This window comes from Lathyrus oleraceus, chromosome 2 (assembly GCF_024323335.1).
Source record: "Lathyrus oleraceus cultivar Zhongwan6 chromosome 2, CAAS_Psat_ZW6_1.0, whole genome shotgun sequence".
Taxonomy (NCBI): domain Eukaryota; kingdom Viridiplantae; phylum Streptophyta; class Magnoliopsida; order Fabales; family Fabaceae; genus Lathyrus; species Lathyrus oleraceus.
In genome coordinates, this window is record NC_066580.1 from 218,598,364 (window position 1) to 218,605,216 (window position 6,853).

Sequence of the window (6,853 nt, forward strand, 5' to 3'; positions counted from 1 at the left end):
TCATTCCTTTATATCTTTGGATTGTGCTGTGAAACTTAAGTTAGAGATATCTGAGATGCATGGTAGTATGGTGATTGATACTCCTGCGAAGGGTTCAGTGACTACTACTTCAGTTTGTTTAAATTGTCCCTTGAGTATTTTTGGTAGAGACTTTGGGATGGACCTTGTGTGTCTTCCATTAGTGCAGATTGATGTTATCTTGGGTATGAACTGGTTGGTGTTTAACCGAGTTTCTATCAACTGTTTTGATAAGACGGTGATATTTCCTGAGATTGAGGAAGGAGAGAGTTTGTTTCTATCAGCAAGGCAGGTGGATGAGGCAGTAGCAGATGGGGCAGAGTTGTTTATGCTGTTAGCGACTTTGGAGGCTAAAGATAAACTGGTGATTTGCGATCTAGCCGTGGTGTGTGATTTTCCTGATGTGTTTCCTGAAGAAGTGAATGAATTGCCGCCAGAACGTGAAGTTGAGTTTTCGATTGATTTGGTACCTGGTACTAGACCGATATCGATGGCTCCGTACCGTATGTCTGCTGTTGAGTTAGCTGAATTGAAGAGTCAGCTGGAAGATCTGTTGGATAAGAAATTTATTCGTCCGAGTGTGTCACCGTGGGGTGCACCAGTGTTATTGGTTAAGAAGAAAGAAGGTACTATGAGGTTGTGTGTGGACTACAGGCAACTGAATAAAGTGACGATCAAGAATCGGTATCCTTTGCCGAGGATTGATGATTTGATGGATCAGTTGGTTGGTGCGAGTGTGTTCAGCAAGATAGATTTGAGATCTGGGTATCATCAGATACGTGTGAAAACTGAGGATATTCAGAAGACTGCTTTCAGAACAAGGTATGGACATTATGAGTATTCTGTAATGCCTTTTGGTGTGACTAATGCGCCTGGAGTATTTATGGAGTATATGAATAGGATTTTCCATCCGTACCTAGACACGTTTGTTGTGGTGTTTATTGATGACATTTTGGTGTATTCGAAATCTGAAGAAGAGCATGCTGAGCATTTGAGAGTGGTTTTAGGAGTTCTACGAGAAAAGAAGTTATTTGCTAAACTATCCAAGTGTGAATTTTGGTTAGAAGAGATTAGTTTTCTTGGTCATGTGATTTCAAGAGGTGGTGTTGCTGTGGATCCTTCTAAGATAGAAGCGGTATCTAAGTGGGAAGCTCCGAAGTCAGTTACTGAGATAAGGAGTTTTCTTGGTTTGGCTGGTTATTATAGGAAGTTCATTGAGGGGTTTTCTAAGTTGGCGTTACCGTTGACGATGTTGACTACAAAGGGGAAAGTGTTTGTTTGGGACTCGAAATGTGAAGAAGGTTTCCAAGAGTTAAAGAGAAGGTTAACTACTGCTCCTATTCTGATATTACCGAGTTCGTCGGAATCATTTGAGGTTTACTGTGATGCTTCATTGTTGGGTTTGGGTGGTGTGTTGATGCAGAATAAGCAGGTTATAGCTTATGCTTCGAGACAACTGAGGGTTCATGAGAGGAACTATCCGACACACGATTTAGAGTTGGCAGCTGTGGTATTTGTTTTGAAGTTATGGAGGCATTACTTGTATGGGTCAAGATTTGAGGTTTTCAGTGACCATAAGAGTTTAAAGTATTTGTTTGATCAGAAAGAGCTGAATATGAGACAGAGGAGATGGTTAGAGTTTTTGAAGGATTATGACTTTGGTTTGAATTACCATCCGGGTAAAGCAAACGTAGTGGCTGATGCATTGAGTCGAAAATCATTGCATATGTCTATGTTAATGGTTAAGGAATTGGATTTAATTGAGCAGTTTAGAGATTTGAGTTTGGTGTGTGAGAGTACTCACAATAGTGTTAAATTGGGAATGTTGAAGTTAACGAGTGGTATTCTGGATGAGATTAGAGAGGGTCAGAAATCCGATATGCTTTTGGTTGATAAGTTGACTTTAGTGAATCAAGGTCAAGGTGGTGAATTCAGAGTTGATGAGAATGGTGTTTTGAAATTTGGTAATCGGGTGTGTATTCCGGATGTTACCGAGCTTAAGAAGAGTATTCTGGAGGAAGGACATCGTAGTGGTCTGAGTATTCATCCTGGAGCTACGAAGATGTATCATGATTTGAAGAAGTTATTTTGGTGGCCGGGAATGAAAAGAGAAATTGCGAGTTTTGTTTATTCTTGTTTGACTTGCCAGAAGTCAAAGATTGAGCATCAGAAGCCGTCTGGGCTAATGCAACCGTTGGCTATTCCAGAGTGGAAGTGGGATAGTATCAGTATGGATTTTGTTTCTGGTTTGCCGAGGACAAATAAGAACTTTGAAGCCATTTGGGTGATTGTGGATAGATTGACGAAGTCGGCTCATTTCATTCCGATCAGAATGGATTATCCGTTAGAGAGATTAGCCGAGTTGTATATTGAGAAGATTGTAAGTTTGCATGGTATTCCGTCTAGTATTGTTTCGGACAGAGATCCTAGATTTACATCGAAGTTCTGGGAAGGTTTGCAGAGGGCTTTGGGAACTAAGCTGAGATTGAGTTCTGCATATCATCCGCAGACTGATGGTCAGACTGAGAGGACGATTCAGTCACTAGAGGATCTTTTGAGGGTTTGTGTTTTGGAAAAGGGAGGTGCTTGGGATAGTTATTTGCCTTTGATTGAGTTTACCTACAACAATAGTTTTCATTCGAGCATTGGTATGGCACCGTTTGAAGCTTTGTATGGTAGGAGATGTCAGACACCTTTATGTTGGTATGAGACCGGTGAGAGTGCTGTGGTTGGACCGGAGATTGTTCAACAAACTACGGAAAAGATTAAGGTGATTCAGGAGAAGATGAGAACTGTTCAGAGTCGTCAGAAGAGTTATCACGACAAGAGGAGGAAGTCACTTGAGTTCCAAGAGGGAGATCATGTGTTTCTTCGTGTTACTCCGATAACTGGGGTTGGTCGAGCTTTGAAGTCGAAGAAGTTAACACCTCGATTTATTGGTCCTTATCAGATTTTGGAGAGGATAGGGGAAGTAGCCTATCGTATAGCTTTACCGCCGTCGCTTGCGAATTTGCATGAGGTTTTTCATGTGTCTCAGTTGAGGAGGTACATTCATGATCCGTCGCATGTAGTCCAAGTAGATGATGTACAGGTGAGAGATAACCTGACTGTTGAAACATCACCTACGAGGATCGAGGATCGAGAGTTGAAGCAGTTGCGGGGTAAAGAGATTGCCTTGGTGAAGGTAGCTTGGGGAGGACCAGCAGGTGGCAATGTGACTTGGGAACTTGAGAGTCAGATGAAAGAGTCTTATCCGGAGTTATTCGCTTGAGGTATGTTTTCGAGGACGAAAACTCTTTTAGTGGGGGAGAGTTGTAACACCCCGATAATAATATGATAATTATTTAAATTAAGTTAATAATATGTTTATTAATTTAATTTGATAATTGGATTATTATTATTATTATCTTTGGAATTATTGAATTATTATTATTATTGGGATAATAATATAAATTGGAAAATATATAAGTGTGAAATAAGGAAAAAGAATCCCATTTGGTAAAAAGGTTTTTACGTGAAAAGCAGAGAAGCGATTGTGAAAGAGGAAAAGGGCAAAGAGGCAGAGCAAGAGGAAGAAGGTTGGAGAAGAGACGAGCTTGGAGCTTGAGATTCGCCGGATTAACTCAGGTAAGGGGGGTTTATCGTCGTTTAATGGGTATTATGGGTTAGCATGTAATGGGTAGTGATAAACCGTTGAATTGACCCTAATCGGGATTTGGAACACTGAGAAATTGTGATGAATAAGTTGTGTTAAATCTGAAATTTAATCGGTAATTGGATGGGTAGTGTTTTCCGAACGTATAGCTTTTTACGGAATTGGAATCGGAGGTCCGGAAGTCCTCCAACGGCGAAAAATGCGGAGAATTCTGCATTCTGCTTTGTGTTAGCGCAGGAACAACTTTCTGTCTTGCGTTAACCGGTTAACCCAGGGTGTTAACCGGTTAACACTGTGTTGTATTGTGAAAAATTGCTGTTTTGTCTGCGTTAACCGGTTAACCCAGGGTGTTAACCGGTTAACACTGTTGTGTTTGCTGAGATACTGTTGTTTTGTCTGCGTTAACCGGTTAACCCAGGGCGTTAACCGGTTAACGCTGTTGCGTTTTGCCAGAAAGTGTGTTTTGTGCTGCGTTAACCGGTTAACCCAGGGCGTTAACCGGTTAACACTGTTAAAAAGTGGAAAAATGGATATTTTAAATGTTATGTGTATATGTGATGGTTGGCCTATATCGGTGAGTGATATAGTAGGGATTATTCCCGCTGTTTTGAGCAGTATAGGTATTAGTAGAGTGTGCTAATACTGTGTTTAACTAATTGACATGATATGATGTGTTGATACATGTGTTGATGATGTATGATGGTATGCATAATATTGTGAATGTATATGTTATGCATGTGTTGTGAATGGACTGTTTTATGGCTTAGAGTGGGAGCATATGTCCATTGTGAATTTGTGTGATGTTGCATTGCTAGGTGATTAGCATGTATATTGTGGCCTTTATGGTGGTAGCTAATTCCCATGGTGAGGAATTAGTGAGTAAATTATTGTGAATTGTTGTTGATGTTTGCATGCTAGGTGATTAGCGTGCATAGCATAGCCCTTGGGGTGGTAGCTAATTCCCATGGTGAGGAATTAGTGAGTGAGTCACTAGGTCTCAAATGAGTGGGACTAGTGAGCTTGGTAGCCGTATCTGGGTTTGATCGGTGAGGTTGAACTATATGTTCACGAATAGTCGGTACCGCATGCATGGAGTCTCATTGCATAATATGTGTATGGCGTATAACATGAATGGATGTATTCCAATATTATACGTGTGTAGTGTTGATATTGAGTATGAGTATGAGTTGTGTTGGTATTGAGTATGATAGTTGAATTGATGTGCCGTTACTGATTAGGGTGATTAATGTGTTATTTACTTAACATTACATGAGATTTTATAATGCTTATTATATCGATTGAGGAACTCACCCTTACAACTTTATTTTCAGGTAACGAGCAGTGATTGAGTAGAAGCTAGTCCTTGGAGTCTAGTGTAGTTCCTTAGTGGGTCATGCTCTGATAGATGTAACATCGGGACGGGATGTTTTACTTGTTTTTCATTGATGATTGTTGAATAAGCTTACATGTATTGTGTTACATGTTTTGTATTGATGTTGGATTTTATTCCGCTGCGAATTGTGCAAATGTTTTATTTGATTAAATAAATGAGCATGACAGGATAATTTGGAACATGGTGTGAAGTGTTTGTGTGACACCCTTAAATGGCATAATTACTCTGATTTGTATATGTTGTTTTAATTAAATATTTGGGGTATTTTAGAAGGGTATTCCTGAAACAATCAAGCATGTTAGAAACTTACACCTGCAAAATAGAAGACAAGTTATTATGATTCATGCATGAATGCAATGTCTATCCATATGAGGAACACTCTGTCTTTCGATCCTGGTTTCATCGAGACAGATAATAATTTGACAGCAATATCCTGATATCAATCATCTGGTTTCACCATACCGACCAGAGATATATTATTTAGCAAAGATACCCCCCAACCATGTGTGTCTGATGTGAGTGTGCACAGGAAAGCAAATAAAGCTCGAAGATCGATCATTGAATGAAAATAACCACTGTATATCAAAAGTGCACTACACGTGCAAAAGTCATACATCAGGCTGATACAAATCTAATACAATTCTCCAGAATCATAAAGAAAATTCAAGCAAGTGAATTCCGTCAACAGGCCTGACGGTAATCCAACACATGATAACAAAAGTCTACATTGAAGGAGGTCCCCCAGAGGGCTCTGCATCATCAACCATCCTGGTAAACTTCACAGCGAACCTAAGCTCAGTGTTCTCCTGTTGCAAGCTTCCTATCTCCTTCTGGTGAATCTTCATCTATCGGAAATAATGATCTCTCTCAGCAAGATAATGATCTCCCTCAGCAATAATCTTCGCTTTCTCAGTTTCCCATTCTGTGGCAAGGACTTTAGCTCTGGCATCTCTCTGATTCTTCACAAGGATTTGTCTCCTCTTCTCATCCTCAATAACCCTCAAGGCCCTAGCTAGTTTCTCCTTGGTAAGGTCATGCTCCTTTGTAGACGACTCCAACGCTTCGCTGATCTTGCGGTAATAGCCAGTATCTATCTCAAAGCGCTTCACCTCCATGGCATGTCTCTTATCCTGGTCTTCTATTCTCCCTTTGATTTCCTGATTAGCCATCTGAATCCTAGCAACACTCATCTCCAACTCAGTCTTCTCTGCTTGCAGTTGATCTCTGGCTTTCTTCATATCAAGGAACTCTTCCATGCTGACAGAAGAACGTGGCCCCTCAATCAATGGACACCAAGGATCACCTCCAGGAAATGGTAGATGTGTGAGCTCAATCCTCTTCCTAAGCCAATCATCAAATGGAGGAAGAGACCTGCTATTAACCTTACCAAAAGGAACCTTGCCCTTCCTCTGAATGTTACACCATGCTCCAGACACTTGCCTCAACTGTGTCAGATTACCCTCAGTTGGGAAGTAGAAAGACTCCTGAATCTCACACTCGAGAGGAGGAACCTCCATAGCAAACCCCGTTTATCTCCTAAGAAGCGTCGGGTTGTAATTAATACAACCCTGAACTCCTATAAGAGGCACATTGGGAAAGCTCCCACAACTATAAATGAAGTTTCGTCCAGCCATACCATTGTGAGTCCAAGCTATGTCCTTGGCCCGCAAACCCATCAACCTGGTCGCCCAATTAACCGTAGGATCAAGAGAAACAAAAGCACCTCTGGAAGGCAGATACCCCATAAACCATTTGTGCAACAGTTGAGCACAACATCTAATCAATCC